We start from the raw sequence: 21,778 nt of genomic DNA, 5'->3' as shown, positions 1-21,778 counted from the left end.
TCTTACTTATCTGAGGGATCTGAAGTAGCCAGATTCATAGGTGCAGAGAGTGGAATGCTGGTTACCAGGGGTTGGAGGAGGGGGAAATGAGAAGTAATTTTTCCACAGGCATAAAGTTTCAGTTATGCAAGATTAATAAATTCTAGTGCCTATAGTTAACAGTATTGTGTTGTACACTTAAAATTTTGTTTAAAGGGTAGATCTTATGTTAAGTGCTACTGCATAAAAAAAGGACAACCACTCTGGAAAGAAAAAGAGGGGTTCCATAGGTATCACTGGATGCTAAAGGGGGCCAGGGCACAAAAAAGTTAAAGACATTTTTTCTAAAGCAAAACCAGCTGACTTGTACAGCTAGTCACAGTCACTGATGAGTTAATCTCCCTTTATATATATATATATATATATATATATATATGTATATGTATATATATATGTTTATGTATATGTATATATGTATTTTTTTTCCTTCTCATTTTCACATCCAAGAGTGGTCATTGTGGACAAAAATGAGAATTGTGTCAGTGGAATGCATTACAAAGAGAAAGTTAAAAAGAAAGGTTGCTACTCTGACCTTGAATATCATATCTCTTTCTTATGAGTGGGAGGGAAATAGTAAATTAGTCCAGTGGGGGAACTGGGAGCAGACCAGTTTATTATGTTTTCTGAAGCAGCTGAGCTGTTCCCTCTGTTCACTCCAGTGCCCTGATCTGTAAGATGGTCAAGACATGCGGGGAGTGCTTGGGGGACCTGAGTCCTATCGCTTCTCCCTCGACTTTTCTGGGTCTTTCAGGTGAGCTTTATTTGGGGGTAGCTGGAAGGGATGAACACTAGTAACAAAGGCTCCTCTCAAACACTAAGATTGAGAAAGCAGTAGGGCAAGGCTAGGAGAGTGTGGTTTAGGGCTGGGTGCAGAGAGAGTGAGAAAGAGAAGAGACCAAGAGATTTCTCCTGCACTTTGGCCTGGAAAGAACTCCAGACTAGTGAAATTCCACCCTAGACTAGTGGCTTCATCCTTTTTGCTTATGTACTCCATAAAAGAATTTTGAAAAATCCTCTATGAGTTGACATCTAAAATAGGTTTTATCATAAATTTAAATAGTTGAAAGTATATATTAGCTGATGTACTGAATATCATATCCATGATTAAAACTAGTTTTTCATCAAAACTTTGGACCTGCAGATTTAGCTCATTAAGTTTGTGGAGCATGTCCATCATATAAATTAATTGGCAAAGCTAGTCCTTATTGTCAAACCATTCTGCCAAATTGGACTTACTTTCTGTCAGAGAAAAATCTTATTTCATTTTTTCACTCAAGTAAATGTGTTAGTGTGTGACCCTTTGGAACCTTCTTGTTTCTGAATTCTGACTCTAAGAAATGAAAGAAAGAAAGAAGAAAATGAGGGAAGGGAGAAGGAAAGAAAGAGGCTTACCATGAGTGTTTCATCTACCTTCAGTGTTTCTTTCTGAAGCTCTCCTGCTTTTCTCTCAGACTCTCAACAAGAAGCCACAGAGGTTTTCACACCTCAGGACTATGCACCTGAGTAAGACTGTGGTGGCTGAAGAGTCTGCTTTTCTTTGGCAAAGTAGGAAAAGGATTATTGGGGAAAAATGGAGTCCTAAAGGCATATTCTTAGTGGATTAATTTCAGGAAAGAGGACTTGTGGAAGTTGAGAATTTGGCAGTTGATTCCCCAAAGCGCTCCCTTCCCTTGGAAAGTCCTCAGAAAGTGTTCATGCACCGGAGCAAGTGCACCTGCACCCTAGTTGGAAGACCTCTGAGCTACTTCAACTCCATCACATTCATTGTAACTTGCCTCAGTTCATCTTGATAGTGGCAGAGACTGGAACAATCTCCTGATCTTGAACTCTGAACCTCTATATCCACCACTGCCCTAGCGTGGCCCCAGAACATTGGAATCGAGTGTGTGGTTGAAGCATTGTCATCCCTGGGAATTAACCAAAATGAGTAGATTATTATTATTTTTCTTTGTAAACTCCACATGGTTAACCAGCCTTTTTCTGTTTCACAAAACATAAATGCCCTGTCTTTGTTTTTCTCTTTCGTTCTGAAAAACACTGCTTTTGTTCTCGAAGTCCTGCTGAGAAGGAGGGGAACACAACTTCTCATTTCCATGCAGTCCTTGTCACTGAGCAGCAGTGTGAAGCAAACGCCGCCTTTGCAACACAGGAGTCGTTTATGTTTGGCATGCTCAGAGGGAGAAAAGCTGAAGAAACAGATAGATCTCTTCCTTCAAGTCATGTTTCCACACCCCACTGGAGTGGGAAGAGGGTGTCCCATCAGTACGATGGTTGGGCCAATTGCATTTTCCCCCACAGGCACGAATTTGCATGGAAATAGCTGCTCTGTGTTGGCAGGACTCTTCTAAACATTTCACCCAAAGAATTATACCCAACATGGGAGTTTGCCCTCTGGGCTGTATCTCTGTTGGACCAGGAAAGTAAAATTCCTCAATGAGAAAGGACTTGCCTCAAGTCTTCAGATTGAGGAATTATCAGCATAACACTCCAGCAGATTTTATCTGTCCCCTGAGTTGTCTGTGTAAACGTTGTGAATGCTGGGGTGGTGTGCGGGAGTTTAGAGGTGGGAGGTGGGTTAAAGATTTTGATTTTGTCTTAATGACTAAAGGAAGTGTTAAAGTATTTCCCCAAATTCTCTGATTTTGGCAGGCAAAAATACCGACTGTGCTCCAGGTTGGAAAAGGAGCAAAGTGAGAGCAGGGTCGGAAAGAAACCCAGGCAAAATAGTGCAGTGACTGCCACGCCTCCCACTTCAGGTGCCTCGTCCCCACCTCAGTGGGGCCTCCCACCTACTTCATGGCCCTGTGTCTTTCTTTTCTCCTACCATCTAACCTTGCTTTCAATATGCTCGACATCTGGTAGTTACCCCAAGGATGGACTGAAGTTGCTAAAGCTTTTCCTGAGACAGAGTCTCCTGCACCTCGGAGGTGGAATGAAAATCTTGGCCTGAGGTTTCAGCCATTGTGACCATGTGGGGAAGTTTTTAGTTTTTATTGTATTTGTTGGTAAATCTCAGTATATAAGTAATTGCCTACTCTCTCTGGACTCAAGAATGACCCAGTTTTTGACACTTTAGTCTTGTGAAATGACCAGTAATTGGGTCTCATCCAGGAAATGAGGGGCTAAAATGCCTGTGTTGATGGTGTGTCAGCTTGCTGAGGTGCTGGATGGATGTCTAGAAAATTCCTTCAGAGAGCTTCCAGCCACAGCTATGGATCCTCACAGAGAGTTAGAGCCCCAGGAGGTCCAGGGGGCTCCAGGCACCACAGTCAACTCAATCCAAAGAGAGAGAAGTCTGAAATGTTAGCATCTTTGTATTTGTGGAGAGAAGGAGGGGCACTTGGGAACTGGAGTAGTTTGAACAGGGAAGCTGACAGGGCTCTTCACTTCAGGAACTTAAAGAGAAAAGACAGCGTATGTATGAGGTGATATCATATAGGCATAAAAAAATAAATTCAATTCAGGTATGAGCCTTTGTAATATTAATATGCTTGAAGTTCCCTCAGGGGACAGAAGAGTCTACTAGGTGGCTTTTAATGCAAGGTTTAAAAGTTTTGTTCATTTTGATTTTTCCTAAATTTTTTTGTTTGATTGGGGGTGGGGTGGGTCATTTAATTTAATCATTAGAATGGAATTTTGATAAATGGACAGCATTAGAGAAGGGAGTGAGGGTTTGGGTTGAAGGAATTAGGATGATGTGAGCAAAAGCAAAAGAGAAGGCAGAGGAAAAGCCAAGAGGAAGGGGTAAAGGCTGCAGTGAAGGCATAATTTAAAGAAACAATCTAGAAAAAGGAAAGAAGCAGCTGATACTGACTTTCAGGCATCAGACAGAGGTTGCAAACTGATAGTCCATAGGTCACGTCTGTCCTTCCATAGGCAAAGGCACATATAGTTTAAAAATATATTAAAATTGTCAATAACATTTAAAAACTGAGAGACTTCACATTGAAATGTGGGTTTCTGAGTTCTCTGGGAAAATCAGAGGAGCTGGCACCACTGACCACAATCCCACAAGGCAGTAACCAGGGTAGCCTGAGAGGTGGCTGGCTCCTTCTTTTCGGGCAGGAGCTCTACAGTTTGCATGTGCACTCCTGATTGCTGCTTTCCCAGGCACCTCACTCTGCACACGTGGCAATTAATTTGTAAGCTCTGGACTCAGCCTGTCTTGGCCTAGGGGAGGGAGGCTGCCTGGCAGCCAAAGGAACTGCTGGTCTCTGCTGATGTTCCTGCTGACTCCTCTGGTCATAGTCAGCAGTGTAAAGGACATTAGCCCTGGTTGCTCCCCTTTGTGCTCATCGCCACCTGCTATATTTTCCAAGCATAACTCTGCAATACAGACCTTGGGCTGGTGTCTCCAGAAGACTGGACTTCCAGTGTGAGGCATGGCATGGACGTGGGTTGTGTTGCCATGCAGGATATAAACCAACTTTGGAGTCAGCAATAGGGTACTTGGTTGACTGAATTGACAGCCGTTATTTTAACTCCCCAAGTACCTCAGCAGCCCCAGCTACTTTCTTTACGTCTTCATACTCTTGTATGTTTGATTTCCTTTCTATTTTTTGCCAATTAAATTATTATAATTCAGGGAAAGCTAATAAAATGCTAATGGGTCAAAGGAATAAGCAAATAGTATGTAACATAACAGTAAACAGTCAACAGTAGTGGAATATAATGTGAATGGTGCTTTCTGGATTGATTGGAGGGGAAAGGCCCCCCTGGGGCAGGAAGGGTGTTCTATTGGGTAGTAAAGGGATAGAGCTATAGATGTACAGAAAAAGTCTTTCAGAAGAGAGGTCTTCCTACAACTGAGTTGGTCAAGGCCTGCTGCTAATTCTGTGGATCTTAGGAGATTTCTATGGATCTTAGGAGGTAAATGGATCAGAGTCAGGTATCAGGAAAGCTAGGGAAATGTGTTGTATCATCAGCGAGGGCCCATGTGGATGGTGGTCACAAGCTCTGTTGAACATGCTTAAGATCAGGGAAAGCAGCTTGCCTGCCTTAAACACAAATACTGAATTAATAATTTCTATAATAATTAAATGTGTTAATAAACTTGTGAGAAGAGTAACTGTCCTATACCTTAAATAGTTCCAGAAGTGATATGAAAAGTAAACATGTACATTATGTAGTATGCCAGGAAAATAATGCACCTAAGAAATACATCTAAGAATACATAAATTTGAGTGAGGTGAAAAGTCAGACCCACATATCTTGTTTACTGAGATATTTTATTCTCATATTCATAGTACTATGAATTCCATGCTTTGTCATTGTTATTATTTTAAATGAACATATTCCTATACCTCTACATAACAAAGTGATTTACCCCCTTTCCAGCAGCAGCTCATAATGGATCAGTATGCATTTCAGGCACTCAGATTAGCCTGCCTGGGATACCTGAATTCAAATCATGTCTTTGCAATCTACTAGCAGTTAATCTTGGGGTTGTTACCTAAATACTCTAAGCTACTTTCTAAAATGAAGATAATGATACGTAATACATTGGGCTGCTGTATTAAAGGCTAAACATATCCTTTACATATTTATATGGGGATTAAAGTATAAATATGTAAACCACACAGTTTAATGTATATGACCTAGTTAGTCTCAATGAATGATGGCTTTTATTGTAAGGTGATGGTTTGTGCTGCTGTCTTCTAGAAACTCCTTTTGGAAGGTCTCAGATTCTCTGGGTCAAACTAATTATGAGCCTATCAAGCTGTGTAGCATCTGGATGAGATGTTACTGTGGGCAAAATACACAGCGATGTGATGGCTATACCATTTTCATTCTCTCTCAATACTTTTGTAAAGCATCCATAAAACTTGTGTTTATTGAAGAACCCCAGGATAAAATTAGTGAAGGGAAACGATGAAAATGGATAGTTAGCACCAGGTCTGAAATATCAAACAAAAAAGAAGGGAAAGGCTCCTTACAGCCTTTCAGTATGTGCTTGGTGGAGAAGGAAGGCAAGAGAGAGTGGAGGTGCCTGGATTTCATGTTGGGCTGCTGCTGATTGTGCTAGGAGAGTGGTTGGCTTGAATGCCTTACTGGGGTTTGACCCTCTGCTAAAGCCTAGAAGCTAAATGAGCCTAATTAAGGTAGCAAACAAGCAAACAAACACTGCAACGTGGGGAGCTGCAAGGGAACCCACTGGGTTGGGAGCTTGAAAAGAAACTCTAAGGCTGGGGAAAGGAGGTTCCGGGGAGCTGCCCAGTGACCAGGGAAGTAGCAGTGGCCTTGGCCTTGGCCAGCAGCAGCTGTTTGCATGTTCTCCAGCATTGGCAGTGCCTGGGAGAAGGGCAGCAGGGTGGAAACACAGTCCAAGCTAGTGACACCTGCTGGGGTCAGTGACCCCGCCCTGTGGGAGCAGCTGTAGCCCAGAGCAAGGGAGGCACGATCCCTGCTGGTGAAGGAGCCTTCTTGGGTTCCATGAAACTTTGAACAGAAATTTCTTCTAATGGTAGCTGATTTTCTTCTAATAAAGCTTTTTTTTTTTTTTTGTGATTCATGTGGCAGTTTGCTTGTGAGTGAGGGAGTTGGTGCCAACTTATTAGGCTGTCTCAGTTTCCTCAGGTTTCTGTGTGGGGCTTAGACCATGAAAATGCTGACCTGACCCACTAGAAGGTGTCCTGAGACCCAAGTGCAAGTGTTACCGAGTTGACGTGTTTTTGAGATTTGTGGGGTACCCAGGGCTGTATCAACCCGTCATACCTGTCTTAATTTCCATGCCTCTGCCTCCCCTCCTCCACTACACTAGCTAAATGCAGAGATGCTTCCTACCCATGAGTTCGGAGCAGCACCAGTACCTGGGCCAAATTAAAAAAAAAAAAAGAGAAGAATATTGACTAAATTATTAAGACCCTCCCTTCTTCTTCCCCACCTCTGAGTGGGCTTAGAAGCAGGTCAGATCTGTGGATTCAGACTTGGGGGTCCAAAGTGTGATTTCTGGGCTTCCATATCCTTCTGTCCCAGGGTCCTCGCTGTGCTTGGCATTCTTCATTTGCCTGGGTACATTCACTTTCTGCATTTGTTCACCCTGCTCTTCCTCCAAGGGACTGTTTTGTGTGTCCTGCATCGGCTGGTCTCCTCCTTCCCCTCTTGCTGCATCTGGCCAGTGAAGAAAAGAGCTAGACAACATGTGGCATTTGTTCCTGGGTGCCCTCCCTGCCAGGCCAGCTGTTGACAGTGGCTGTGCTCCTTGTCAAGGCCACAGCTTCTGTTTGGTGGCCCTCTCCCACAGCCACAGCTGACAGCTCTCTAGGTTAAAGCCCTCGACAGACAATTCCTACCGGCTCCTTCCCCTTGACCCTTCAGGTGCAGGGATGGTAACTCCTTTCGCTCCCAGTTCCAGTTCCAGAGCACATTAGGCCCCTTGTTGGTTTTCTTCAACCCCACTCCTCTGTTGAAAATCATCACTTCTTGAAACTCTTCCTTTCTCTTTTGTGTGCACGTCTGTTTTCTTCCAGGAGCATAACTGATCTGTCACTTAAGTCCTCAGTGCCTGGTGGCTCCCCTAGACGTAAGGTTATCTCCCTTACTCATCTCAGTCAATCCAAGGGTGGGGCTTCTATTCTCAGCATCGTGGGCTTCCTGGTTGCTCCTCTCTAAACCAAAGCCTGCTTGACTGGCGGTATCTGTCCAGTTCCTCCTCCTGAGCACCGCTTCCTCTGCTCGACTGCATAGACTGCTCTCCTGGATCTATGACCACAACCTCGGACCCCTAAACACTGGATGGCCTTCTGCTTCTCTAGTTGCTCTCTGCCCCCCAGATCTGATCAGATACCCTCATCTCAGTGCCCCCATCACGAGGGATGAAACCACCACACTCTCTCCCTTGCTGTGGAGTCCTCCCAGCCACCTTCTCCTAGTCTGGCTTGGAGACTCCTGCCTTGTCTTAGTGAGTCTGTGTCATTCAGGGCACATCCCACCTCTCCCCCATGTCAGCCAGAGCTGTAGCAGAGAGCTGTCTTTCAGAAGCTTTCAATTAAATAACTCAGGCAGTGTAGAGCTTTGATGCTGCAAAAATTGACCTCTGAAACTGCCCTGAAGTTTGCAATGAAGATTTATGAGGTGGAGCTGAAGAGTTAAACTATTTTTCTCAAAAACCTGAAGCATTTGCCAGGGAGCATAAGTGTATCATGTTTTATGTCATCCTGATTTGGTATAATACTATATGTTTCTGAAATCTTTTCCTAAGATGTGTAAAACTGAATAAAAATATATAATAAATATAAATGTATAAATATGTATATATGGCAAACTGTTACAGTACACCGTATATATAAAATACATATTTTCTCCTTGCCCAAATGTGATTGTGTACTCTTTTGTTAATGAAAGCTGTCAGGGCAGAAGGTACTGAGCCCTCCCAGCTAATGAGCGTTAGCTCACCACACTGTGCAGTCAGCAACGAGCCCTCCACCTCTCTACTGTAAATGCAGTGTATTCTGCAATGCACATATTTATTTTCTGCCATTTAATCTAAAGAATACTTATAACCCCTAATGGCTGACAAAAAGCCACTAAGGGATAGTTCTGGACTTCCTGCAAAGAAACACAAGAAAAGTGACTTCCTGGTTGTTTGTGATTGGAGGAACTGTCAAGGAAGTGGTTGGGGAAGAATGGGCAATTAGGGGTTGAGGGGAGGCCTTTGCCATCTTGAGGAACCTCAAAAACTTCCTGTAACCTGGGAGGTTCATCCAAACATGGCATGGAATCTGGAAGAAACAATGCAGGAGACCTATCATGACTTGAAGGGAGTTGAAAAGAATCAAGAGGGATCTGTCTGTGGACTTTGGTACTAAAGTTTGGATGTTATTCATAATGCTGCAAAGAGACTGAAGCACCTGATTCAGCCAGCATGCCCATTTCCAGCACTGTACCAGCCCTTTGGGCCAAAAGGGTTCCAGGAGCCATATCTTTCCTGCTCTTTGTAACAGTTACCCTGAGTGTGTTCTGATAAATGAAACAAAGGGAAGAACTTCCATCTAGGCTGGCTACGGCTATGCAAAAGGGCCAAGCAATGCTAGCTACAGCTTTGCAAAAGAGGCCAAAATAAGCAGCTGTCATGCATTCATCAAATTCGTGACTCTCCCTAGTATTAAATCAATCCCATCAAAGCAGTTTTATTGCTGATGGATAAATGGATTGAAGTAGATGTATAGCTTTAAAAGGGCTTGCCATTTGGAGTAGGAAATGTACTGTGAGGCCCATGGCTTGGGGCCATTCTTTCGGAGCCCAACAGTATTTACGTAGAGTAGCTTCCAATTCTTTTGCTCCTGGGCTTTGTTGAACTGCACCATTTTAAGAGTATTCTGTTTTCCAAGAATTTAAGATGAAACTCAGAACATTTCCATGATTTTGGTGGGTTGTAAAGAGCTGTGGTCATTCACTCAAAATCATTAATGTCTAGTCCAGTGCTCACCCCTGCTTAGTCTTTTGGTGAATGTAGTAGGAAGAATATTATCTGGTCTAACTTTATTATAATAAATTATCATGTTGTTTCTCTGATTAGTAATTTGACTCTTTAAACATGGGTGACACATTGGAATCTCTCATCTCAATTATTGCTGAAATGTAAGTGGGGATGAAAAATAGGCTCCTTTTTATGTATAAAGACTAGCAAGGCATTAAGTTGTGTTTATTTCCTGGAAGCAAGGATGAGTTTACATCGATCTACTTATTTTCTTTCACACTGTCATCATGTTTGTATAATAAGTGGCAGGGGTTTGTGAATTCATCTGGAGCACATGAAAAGTGGCCTCTTTTGCACAATGAGTTGAGAACGGTGGCTCAACTAAGTCCAGCAGCTACAAAGAGCCATGTTCTGATCGCCTGTGTCTCTAGAAGTATTTGTATTTTCTAGGGATTGGCATACTGAGTAGAGGTGAGCAAAGGAAACCAATGATCACTTATCCTTATGGAATGACTTTTTCTTTAGTCCATTACAAATTTATTGCCTTTAAAATGACATTCAATGTACTTTTCCGAGGAATTTTAATGTGGGACAGTTAGGGTGAATGAGCAGAATTTCCCAGTATGTTCCTTCTTAACACAGCCTCTCTTCTTAGGAAGGAGCCAGTAGTGATGGAACCAGATAAAGTCAGTGATAAAGTCACTAGGTGATCCAACATCCCAGTGCAGGATGTTGAATACATTCATGGCAGAAGCAAAAGTGGCTGACTTGTAAGTCAGCAAAGATTTTGTAAATGTCTCGTACGCTAAAAGCTATTCTCTTTCTGAAAACGCTGACATAGTTATTCTCATTCTCCCTCTGTCTCTGTCTCTTTCTCTTACACGCACAGAGTTTTGAATAATTACAAGAACTTTTTAATATTTTATTATTATGATATCCTAATATGATATTGTTGACTATGATACCTGCATTGGTTCAAACCATTCCAAATTTGAGCTATTTTATATGAAGATTAGGACATTAATTGTTTTTGAATTAGAACAATAAAAGGAAACAATCTTTATGCTGGGTGGATTTATGATATAAAACTAATTATCTCATTAACCTCACCTACAGAACCATTAGCATGGTCAAAAAAAATCCAGAACAGTATAGCATTTCTGTACACAATATTTTTTTTAAAGCAACTTATACCTAACTAGGAATAAATTTCATTTATGTGATTTCCTTTTTTAAAAAAATATCTGATAAGTAGCAAGTAGCTAAATATTACAGTCTTTCATGATTGTGTCTAGAAATTATCTGGAAATTTAGCAAATTTGGTCCTCAGGTTTTCTGTGGCTCTAAGCAACAAGTCGTCTAGCTTTTACCTCAGTTTACTTGCAGTGTGGGGTATCACTTTTAGTATCACTAATTTAAGATAATGAAAAGTGGTAAGAGGTGAATTTACCTGCCCATATGCTTTTATTTTTCACTTTATGTCATTTTATTTTTACTAATAATATACCTGACACCCAAATGAAATGACTTGTCCATGGTCTCATAGTTCATTGGAACCTTGGGGGTTCAGAGGGTCCTTCTCTACACCAGCTTGGCTTGAGCTTTCACAAGAACAGGGATTTCTTGGTGAAGGTAGGTGATCCAGGCAGAGGCTGTGAGATTATCCCTTCTGATAGGTCTCATCAGCCTGCCTGTGGTTCCATCATCCCTGCAGTTCTCTCTAAATTCAGCTGTAGTGACAGTGGAGAGGTTCTGTCATGCGTTGTTCATGTGGGGCTGGTTCCCTGAATTTCCTTGATAATCCTTCCCAACACTTCAGTCATCTCAAAGAAACAGAAGCTATTTCTAGCTTATGTTCTGTAAAACAAGATGATTGTAAATAGGGCATTCTAGGAAACTGACAATTTTGATGAAGAGACCCGATTCCAACTGTGGTCCTTTTATAACTAGATCTGCTATCATCTTTAGCCTTGGGCTAATCACATGGCCTCTGGGTTTACCTGTAAGGAAGGATACTCCTGTTTAACTCAAGGGTGTTGTGGTACTGGAAGGGGAGTCCCTACTCCACTGTTTCCTAGTGGTGACCTAGGAGAAGTTACTCAACCGCTTAGTGCCTCAGTTTCCTCATCTATAAAATGGGGATAATGAAACAATATCTACCTCATAGGGTTGTTGTGAGGAATGAATTACTATATGTCAAACATTTAGAGCAATGCCTGGAACATAGTAAGCATTCAGTATATGTTAGCTATTATTGTTATTATATAAAATTGCTTTGAAAGAGACAACTATATTGAGGTAAAGAATTATTTATTATTGTCTAAATTGCACATATAAAAATTGGGTTTAAACACTTCTCATAGTCTGGGAGTCCATTGATACTTGGTAGAAAGGACTTGTTTCAAAAATTACTTCCTCTTCACTTTCCTTTTTCCCCTTTCTTTTTATTGTAGTTTTCCTCATTCTTCTATTTTTCTTCGACTTTCTGGAAAATGAAAAGTGATCTTGAAGGAGGGAAGATTAAATTATTTCAACTCCTCGGAAAAAAAAGAGGCTATAAAACTGGAATATAATAATGCTAACAATAAAAATAATATGTAGTCAAATCCACAAGCAATGAAAACAAACTTAGATCAGCTATGTTTTTTGGTGTGGCTGATGAAAGCCTGCAAGTTTTTCAGTGATTTGCAGGATGCAGAATGCAATTAAGGTTGTAAGGCATCCCTGCAGTTTAGTAAAATTGTTGGGAGTGGGTAGGGAAGGGCTTTTTCAAATGCTTCTTTCCTGCGTATTTGTAAGTTTGAAATGACGCAGAAGGTTTATTAAGTAAATAGGTTAAAAATGTGTTCCACTGTGAGTGATATACTGGATGAGATTAATACTATGCATACGGACTATTGGGACAGCCATTTTAAGAGCTGCTGTAGAGGCTGACGGTGGTAAGGATGTGGGCTCTGTGTTGCTGAGGATACTGGGAAGTAACTAGGAGGCATTTGGATAGCTGTTCTACCAGTAGGTGGCTTCTGTCTAATTTACATGGCTGGCTCTTTGAAGGGGTATTGCAGTATACTCTACCAGCTGTCTTTAAATAATGAATGGTCCTACATAGAGTAGAGGAACTCTGAGACCACCAGACAGTGATTGGTAGCCACTGCTACCTCCACTCCTATCTGTCTGTCTACCTATCTGTTAACCTGTCTATTGAACTGTCCATCCATTGGTCCATCCATGATCTCAGAATCAACTGAATTCAAAGAGCCGTTGTAGGAATTTATCAAGAATCCACACTAAATGAGGGAACACTAAGTGCCGTAATCCATATTTGGGATAAATTGTGAAATGTGTTTGGATACAGTTTATGTTAGTGGACTGTTACATCCATAGTTTAGTAGAGAAATCACTCGTTTGCAAATAGAGAAAGTCCCCATTAAAGCTATGTGATTTTACTGATAAGAACAATCCCAGAAATGATACTGAATTTGAGCAATAGTATACATATTTAAATCTCTCAAGAACGTGTTTATACAGAGAAGAGCAGCAATGGCCAATTGTACCCATAATCTGTGCGTTAAAGAGCCCCGTAGTGCACATTTACACAGCAGACCATGGCCTGACTTCAGTGGCAATGAGCTGTGGACTGAACGCTCATTGAGAGCTACCAGGCACTTCCCCTTACTTGGTAGTAATAGCTCCAGTGGATCTATTGGAGCTATTAGGATCCTAGTGTAACAAGCAGGATGGAATGAATGCCTATCTGCCTTTACTTCTACAAAGTTGTTTTTTTCCTTTTAAAAAGGCTCATTTCCATTGGCATTAGCTAAACACAACAATTCCCAGAAATCTAAATTGAAAAGGAGAATTTGAATCTATACTAATAATGCTGTTCAGAATTTAGTCATGTTATAATATACTGTATATCATATATTGTCAAATAATGCTTTGGTCTGCAGACATAATTAATAGAAGCTAGCCATTAAGAGTGTGATATATGATTCAGGAACCTTTAACACAACAAAAGCCAGCTAATATTTATTTCTAATGTGCTATAATCTTTACTCACATCACAAAGCATTAACAAAGGGTATATTCTTTAATGCTACACTCCCAAGGGTTTCTTTGAACTTTTTTCTGGTTTAATTAGCTTATTCATTTTAATTAAAGTACAGTGCAACATTTACATGGTGTTTAATCTGAAAGTTAATCCTGTTTTCTTAAAAGATTAAGTACAGTAATAAATATAAAATAATGGGGGTTGTATCTCATAGGATTGGTACTTTGGCTACATGAATAACTTGTGCTAGAAGTAGCAGCAACATAGATTTTTTCTGGTATTCTTTTGTTAAGACATTAATGCCACAAGGATAGCTTTTTAACCAATTAAGAGCTTCCATAAGAGCCAGAGTCCCACCCTGCCCCCAACTCATGGATTTTCACATCTTTTAGTTTTGAGGTAGAACTCAAAGACCTGCTTCAATGATCCCACAGCCTGTTTTCATGTGTTAGACCACTTCCCTCCTAGAATTTTCCTCTCACATGCCCAGTTCATCTTAGCCAGGGAGTCTGACTTTGTCCTAGAGACAAGCATGCTTATTACCAGCATTCTTCTTTAGCCTAACTCTTGCTTTTGTCTTTGGAAAATTCCTTGTTTATGTGGGTAACCTTTACAGCAAGCATCCTGTCCTTGAGTTCCTTAACCTCCACATTGATGATGGCTTTCTCCTCCACTCTGACTAAGCCGCTCACTTTCATGGTCACATTCTAGACTTCCTGCCAGAGACTGCATTGCCCTGAACTCACTTACACATGCCACTCTTCAACCCCTACATCTTTTCCTCCATTTCCTCAGCAGTACTTCTTTAAGACCTCTAGTCCATCAACCTCTCTATTGTCAATCACGTTCATGTTATCAAATTTAATTGACACTTTTTAGTCCATATCCTATTTTGTTTCACAGCAGCATTTGTCAGAACTGTCAACTCTTGCCACTTTGAAATGCTTTTTCTCTTGGCTTCAATGACACTACATTTAACTCGTTTTCTTCTATTTCATTGGCTTTTCTTTTCAACTCTGTCTGAGGACTTCTCTTCTATTCAAACTTTACATAGAATATCACAGAGCTTCATCCTGGGCTTTCTTTTTTTCTCAAATCCTAAAGGCTCAAAATACATCTATTTGGGAAACACAAGTCAACAAAGACTTGCATATGAATGTTGATGGCAGCTTCACTTACAATAGCCCCAAACTGGAAACAACTCCAAAGTCCATCAGTAGGTAAATGGATAAACTTTGGATAGAATGTGTTAACTATACATGGAATACTACTCTGTAATACAAAAGAATTTTAAAATGCTATGTGGTTAAATCTCAAATGCATTATGCTAAGTGAAAGAAGACAGACATAAAAAAGTACATACTATATGATTCCATTTATTTAAAATTTTAGAAAATTCAAGCTAATCTGTAGAGACTTAAAGCCAATCAACATTACTTGAGGCTGAGGGTGGAGAGAAGGATGAATTGCAAAAGAGCATGAGGAAAGCTTTTGGGGTGATGGAAATGTTCTGTATTTTTATTATGTAGTGGTTTCATAGATGTATACACCAGTCAAAGCCCGTGAAATTGAACACACTAAATATTATAAGTTATGCCTCAGTAAGGTTGGTTAAAATCTGGCAATGGTGCTGGCAATGCTTGCATTTATGTCTTTAACATAGCTGTCTCTTATGCGCTTCAGGCTATGGATCCAACTATTTGCCTGACATCACCATTTTGTTATTTCATAGGAATTTCAAACTTAAGTCTGAAACTGAACCCTTGATTTATTCTTTGCAGGTTCCCCACCCCCAAACCTCAGTAAATTGCTGTCTCAAGGAGACCTCAGAATATAATGGCTTAAATACAACAGGAATGTATTTCTGCTTCACAGGACAGGCTAGAGATAGGAGAGCCAGTGCTGGTAGTGTGACTCTACCACCCTAATCCCAGGATTCCATTTCTGGATTCCAGGAATGCTTCAGTTTTCATCATACCCCAGCCAGCAGGGGCAGGGAAAGGGTCAAAGAAGTGCCTGCACATTTCTTTCTTAGAGGCATAACCCAGAAATGTCAAATGGCCATACTTCATAACAAGGGAGGCTGGGAAATATTGTGTTTATGTGATCATGTGTTCAGCTAAAATTTATTTCTATGGTAGAAGTGGAGAATTGATGTTGAGAGACAGAGTAGAAGCTTTCTGGAGGGTGTGTGGAGACTTGGGCAAATATGTTTTTTGTGGGACCCCTATCTGTCTATACAATTTGAGTAAAAATGAGTTACAAAATCCAAGGGCCTATAGTGAAATACAGTGACTTGTTGATAAAGATTTAGAATAATGGTTATAGAAGAGGTGCTTATGTATTTGTGTATTATCTAATCAGTGCACAGTCGTCTCTTCATGTTCTTTATTGTTCATTGCATTGCATTGCATTGCATTGTTCACCATTTTCTGGTAGTTCCAAATTTCCCATTCTTAAATTTATGACATAAATGTAGAACAACTCATCTTCCAACCATGTTTTTCCTTGAACTCTTCAGGTTGGAATCACTGCCTTCCTAGAAAGTAATCTCTTACAGTGTTGTCTGCATCTCTTCAGGGGGCAGGGTAAGGGATCTGTGGTCAGAGAAGAGCAGTCCATTTGCACAAGGAATGTCCATCCTTCATCCAGCACAGTTTAAGACTGACCTGAGAGAGCATGGCATTGCCACATCCATGGGGGCAAGAGAAGGCATTGATTGGAAGAGTGTGTTGCCATCAGGGAGCAATGGTCTCAAAAACCCTCAGAGGAGACAGTCACTCCTGCTGGTGGGCTTGACGTGCCTTTCTTTTTCTCCTTGGTGCAACCCAGCGATGCAGGCTGCTTTCCTCTACTTGCAAAAGCCACCAGCCACCTTTTACCCTGCTGTTCTTTTTTATGGAAGATAGATATACAGTGAGACACAGTGTCTTTGGCTTCCTGACTCCCAGTGACTCTGAAGATAAGCACCCAGTCCTTTTAATGATAACAGTATGGGATAACATGGGGGAGCTATAAGCTTCCAGAAAAAATGACTAAGTTCTCATAATCATGGTTCCTAGGCTAGATACTATTCTTTAAGAGTATGTTAAACAGAAGTCCCTTTAAACTCATTCTTAGATTTAATTTCTAAATGTGGAGTTTCTCAAATCACCCTAAACACAAAAGACTTCTTCACATCCTTGAGGAATCACTGTCTGGGTCTGGCCAGCCAGCTTTGGCAGAATCACAGTTGTCATTTTATCTCTAGTGAATAAAGTGCAGTTCTCAGGTTTGCAACACTGAGTCTTACCACTTTCCATTGGATGGTGGCCTCACATGGTTTTGAGTATAAAGGGGTCAGTAGATGTCAGTGCAACAAGACTAATGAAATCTGTCATCTGTTACATTTTACAAGTCACTATCCTGTGGTGCCTCACAGCAACATCATGGGGGAATGATTGTTTTCTCTATTTTAAAGATGAGCAAAATGTGATGCAGAAAGATTAAATAATTTTCCAAAGTCAGTCTGACTCCAAAGAACTCAGTGTTCCTATCTCAGTTGTTCTTTCAAAGGGAAGGAATAAAACACAGCTTGTGCATCTTACCCTGATGCCACCAGAGAAGCAGGTTTGGAGAAATTGTGACTAGCCAGTGCCAGATTTCTGTTTCATAGGCTACTTGTTCTTGGAGGTTATGAGCTGCAGAAGGAAACATACCTCCTTAGGAGATTAAGCTGGACACAGCCTGGCCATCTGCTCTCTTGGCAGGGGCTGACATAGGCTGCCTTTATGGTTAAGGGAGATGGAGCAGGGCATGTCACTGGCCAGCAGTGCTACTGGCAGTGAGTCACGGAGGCAGACGGACTCCTGAGCTGACTGGTTGCTGTCAACATCTTAGAGTCCAGGGAGTAAACATAGTGAAAATTGTGCATCTTGAAGGAAAGGGATGAGGTGGAGTCTTCATGGGGCAGGAAAGCCCCAATAGTGGAAGGAGACCCCATTTTGGCCAGTATCCCTGTGAGTATCATGCTAGGTGCTGCGACTGGAACAAAAAAACAGAGTATTGTGGCATAGAAAGGCATTAAGTTTTAATGCATATGTTTATTTAATCATAATTATGACTAATTCTATGATGAAATATAGAGTGTTCTTTGATAGGAGGTAGTGGGCAGATCTCAGTCTGAGTGTGGAATGGGTTTCAGGGAAGGCTTTCCTGAGAAAGTGACATCTAGAACAAACCCTTTGAGTTGTTTGTAAAAGACCTGATATATTGCTCATCAAATACCCACTTGCCTTCCCTTTCCTTCCTTAGAGGACTGCCCTCATCTCTTAATATTTTCATGTATCTGCCTTCCTCTATCTAGCCATGTACTTCAGGGGAGTGGCCCCAGGATATTGGACTTGATTTATCTCAGTCAGTAATGGTGGTCTCAGTGCCTTGCCATTGATAGGTTTAGGCATATATTGGGTTAGGGCATGTGTTACAATTTTGGCCTCTGTTGGATGGCTTTGGAGAATGCTTTCCTCATTGTTTACAAGGAAGAGGTGACCCTTTTTGCCTCTGAATGTTGTCATGTCTGACCTTGAGTCGAGCTCAGTTTAGGACAAATACCACTCATCAAAGGTAGAGCAGGAAGATGGAAAGAATCTGGGTTCCTATTGGCTTCCTTAACGTGTAAGTCAACATGGAGCACCCCTGGCTTTGGAATTTTCAATGTATTCTTCATTATGTGAGTCAGTTGAGTTTGAGTTTCTGTTCCTTTGTAACTGAAAAGATAACAGGAGTTATCCAGGTAATGACTGTGAGTAGGGAAAGTCACTCAGACAGAAGAACAATGCATGCACAGCCCTGAAGTGGAAATAGAAAGTAGTCCTGTGTGCCAGGAGAACAGTGAGTGAGGAGGAAGATGAGGCTGGAGAGTTGGTGGGGGTTAGCTCATGCCGCTGTCATCCTTGAACATTAACTAGTGATTTATATTTGGACCACTTACAGACCTATCCAGGCTTATAAGTCTTCACTTGTTTTGGATGACTCTAACAGAACACTAGACGATTCTTACTTTTACTTCTCTATGTGGAGAATGGAAATAATTATGTACCTTGATGGTCTACAATATGAATGAAATGCACTAGTAATCACTCAGTTCTCTAACTTACTTGGCTTATGTAACATTAGCCTGAAGTGGTTCCTATATTGGTGCTTCTGGGCTTGCTATCTAGTGGGAATGCCTGAAGGTTACTCAGTCTCAATGGCCAGTCTCAGTGGTCCTCAGCACTTAAACATTTTGGGCAATACTTTAGAAAGTAGTTACACTGGTTGAGTATGTTATTATAAAGCTGGAAATCTTCAAATTCTTTGGTCTTAGGATCCTAGGGAGAATCTGGAAGTTCCACAAAGTAATGAGGATGAAAAGTCCAGTGGCTCTTGCAGAGGAATTCCTGTGTGGTCCTAGTAGGTGGGAGAGACCTAGGGGAGTAATAGATCCAAAAAATAGCAGCCAGGAGTGTGGTTTCCAACAAACTAAAGTAACTTCAACAAGAGACCCGTCTTCTTAGCTCAACCTTTCTCACTGTCTTTGGCTCTTCCGCACATGTATGGTCTTTACTCATTTCTCCCCAGGCTCCTCTGGCTATCTGTGAGCCTTCTCTGGATGGTAGCCTGCAAGATTTGGACCCTGGATTCCCAGTGTAGTATAGTGTCCAGGAGCTCAGGCTTTGGAAGTAGATGCCATTTAGCAGCTGTGGGAACTTGAGCACATTATGTAACTTCTCTAAGCTATCATGTACTCATTTGTAAGATGGTAATAATAATCATACCTAACTCATAGAAATGTTATGAAGATCAGATGAAGTGCTCTGTGGTAAGTGCTCAGCACAGTACAGACGTTCAATCTATGACAGCTAGTATTTAAAATCATTATTGCTCATCATCACTGCCATTAGTATTTGTGGTTTGGGTCCTGATCTACCTATGAATACAGTATGCAGGACCCTGTCACCTTTGCCATCGTCATGGTTAAAACAGTGCCACAATACAACTATTTATTGAGCTAGGTATCAGGCACCGTACTAGGGTCTTGAGACTGAAGAAAACACAAAACAAAACAGCACCACAGTTTTCACAGTTTCAGAAGGAATAGCTTGGCTTTACCATACGCATTCATTTCTTACAATAAGATCTAATCCAGGAATATGATTGTGATTGTGAGTCTGAATTTTAAAAACTGTGACTATAAAAATCTTCCTGAAAATTTCCTTGCAAAACTATTTAATATTTTGATTTGTGTTCTTTAATGGGTATGTTGAATCTGCAGATTCATTACATGTGCCTCATTTTCAGAGAGGTTGATTTGTGTGTGTGTGTTGGGGGGTGGTGTATATGGACCCTTCTTCTGGGATGTCTCCAGCATAAGCATAGTTCTGAGCAAACCATGCTTTGCAAAGTCAGTTATTTGTTTTACTTCTGCCAGAATATTGAAAGTTTGCCTGGTGAACATTCCCTGAAATCAAAATGACTTATTATCAGGCTTCCTTTGCTTTTGATCCTGCTGCAGGATGGTGTGTTTTCCTAATGATGCAGAATCTCTCGTTAAGTTCAGGAAACAGGATATAAGGATAAGTCAATTGACTCAATTTATGGACATAATAAAACGGTCCCTATTACCTTCAGCAGTCAAGGCAAGACAAGGTGAAACACAGTGTTGTAAAGTTATTATGACAAAATAGTTTAGTATTTACCTGACCAAATAAAGTGAAAATACTGCATTTATTTTTGAAGCGGCATTTCAGACATTATGACCTAAAATTAATAGTGGTAGATGATCATTTATTCTGTCGCACAGGGATATTGCAGAGTTCACTCAAAGCCAGGAATATCTGCTATTAAATCATGGCAACCTAAAAAAAAATTTTGAAGTATTTCCTCGTGTCTGCTCTATGTCTACTGTTGGCCCCACCGAGCCAGTGTTAACAGCTAAGGCATTTCTTTTTCCATCTTGTAATATAATTAAAAACAAATTTAGAAGCAGAATAGATGTTTTGTGTGTTCGCGCCCTGTTAGTTTTGGGAAAGGCATTGGCAATGCACACAGCTGTTCCTGACAATTCTAAACTCAGAGAAGAGAAAAAGGGAGGAAAGAAACCAAGTTGCCCAAATATGGTTGATTTTTGTCTTCCGGTGGGAGCAGGTCTTTGGGGTGGCCATAGGAATAATGGACATAAATAAAATACGTGCATTAAAAAAAATAGCCAGCTGTGTTTCAGAAGAGATGGACATGAAGCTAAGGGGATGGAGAAGGTTTCAAGCAGTTAAAGTCATAAGGAGTACATATGATATGAATAGCTCATGGAAATACTTGAGGTTTGGACCAAATTTCAGTTTCTTTCTGGCTTCTGGTAATTTCCTAGACCCTGGAGTCTATAGTCTAAAGTGATTTTATGTTTCTGAATTAAAATGGGACTATGAGTCAAAGTTATGTAAGCAAGACTTTGTAGACATACAGCAGACGTGAAAAAGTCCTAGGTTTTGCTCTGAATGTCTAATTGTCTGTTTGTATGTGGTGATGGTGAGTTGCAGAGTCACCAGTGCTGATATCCTTCCAGTCTTTGCTAGCTGTCGCCTGCATGAGGCCTACCCCTGACAGCTCTATTTAGGACTGCATCCGGCCATGCTTCCTTCACCTGCCCTCCTCCCAATCCATTTTACCCTATGTGACTCTTTCTTTTTTGTAGTTCTGTCACTTCTAACATTCTACGTAATTTAATTTTTGTGTTTGATATTAATTTTCTGCCCTCACCATTTCCCATCTACAGCTGGGATCTTTGATTTGTTTCCTGATTTATCCCAAGCATCCAGAGTAGTGCCTGGCACATAGTAGGTGCTCAATAAATATTTGTTGGATGAATGAATCATATCCTTATTTTTCCTAAAACGTGATAATTGGTTTCACTGGCCCTGTGATAAAGTGTTAGTATTTTGTGTGACCAACACCATCTAGATCCAGACAACCTATCTAAATATATTTCTTTTCACTTTTCTCCTGGATAGTTCCAGCCCTACTAAACCATTGCCTATTTTGCTTGTGGGTTTTTGCACATGTTGATTCTATTGTTTGGAATTCTCTTTGCCTTCTTACTTCCTCACTAACTCTGATTAAGTTTTTAGAACTTGGCTTAGATTTTTTTTTCTCCAGGAGCCTTGGCTGGCCTTCCAGTTTTGGTTTAGGAGCCCTTCCTATGTGTCCTAAAGCACATTACACATCTCTTTTCATAGCACATTTTTATTATATTT

At 40.9% G+C, this 21,778-nt stretch overlaps 1 long non-coding RNA gene across 1 annotated transcript in view; it reads left to right on the top strand.

Annotated features, from left to right (window-relative positions):
• The window catches only part of LOC106730188, a 187,763-nt gene that overhangs the window by 95,254 nt on the left and 70,731 nt on the right, over nucleotides 1-21,778 (top strand). The window lies entirely within an intron of this gene.

The sequence above is a fragment of the Camelus ferus genome, chromosome 5, assembly GCF_009834535.1.
Source record: "Camelus ferus isolate YT-003-E chromosome 5, BCGSAC_Cfer_1.0, whole genome shotgun sequence".
In the NCBI taxonomy this organism is placed as follows: Eukaryota; Metazoa; Chordata; class Mammalia; order Artiodactyla; family Camelidae; genus Camelus; species Camelus ferus.
Note: the sequence above shows the minus strand (reverse complement) of the source record. Positions and strands in the feature narration are given on the sequence as shown.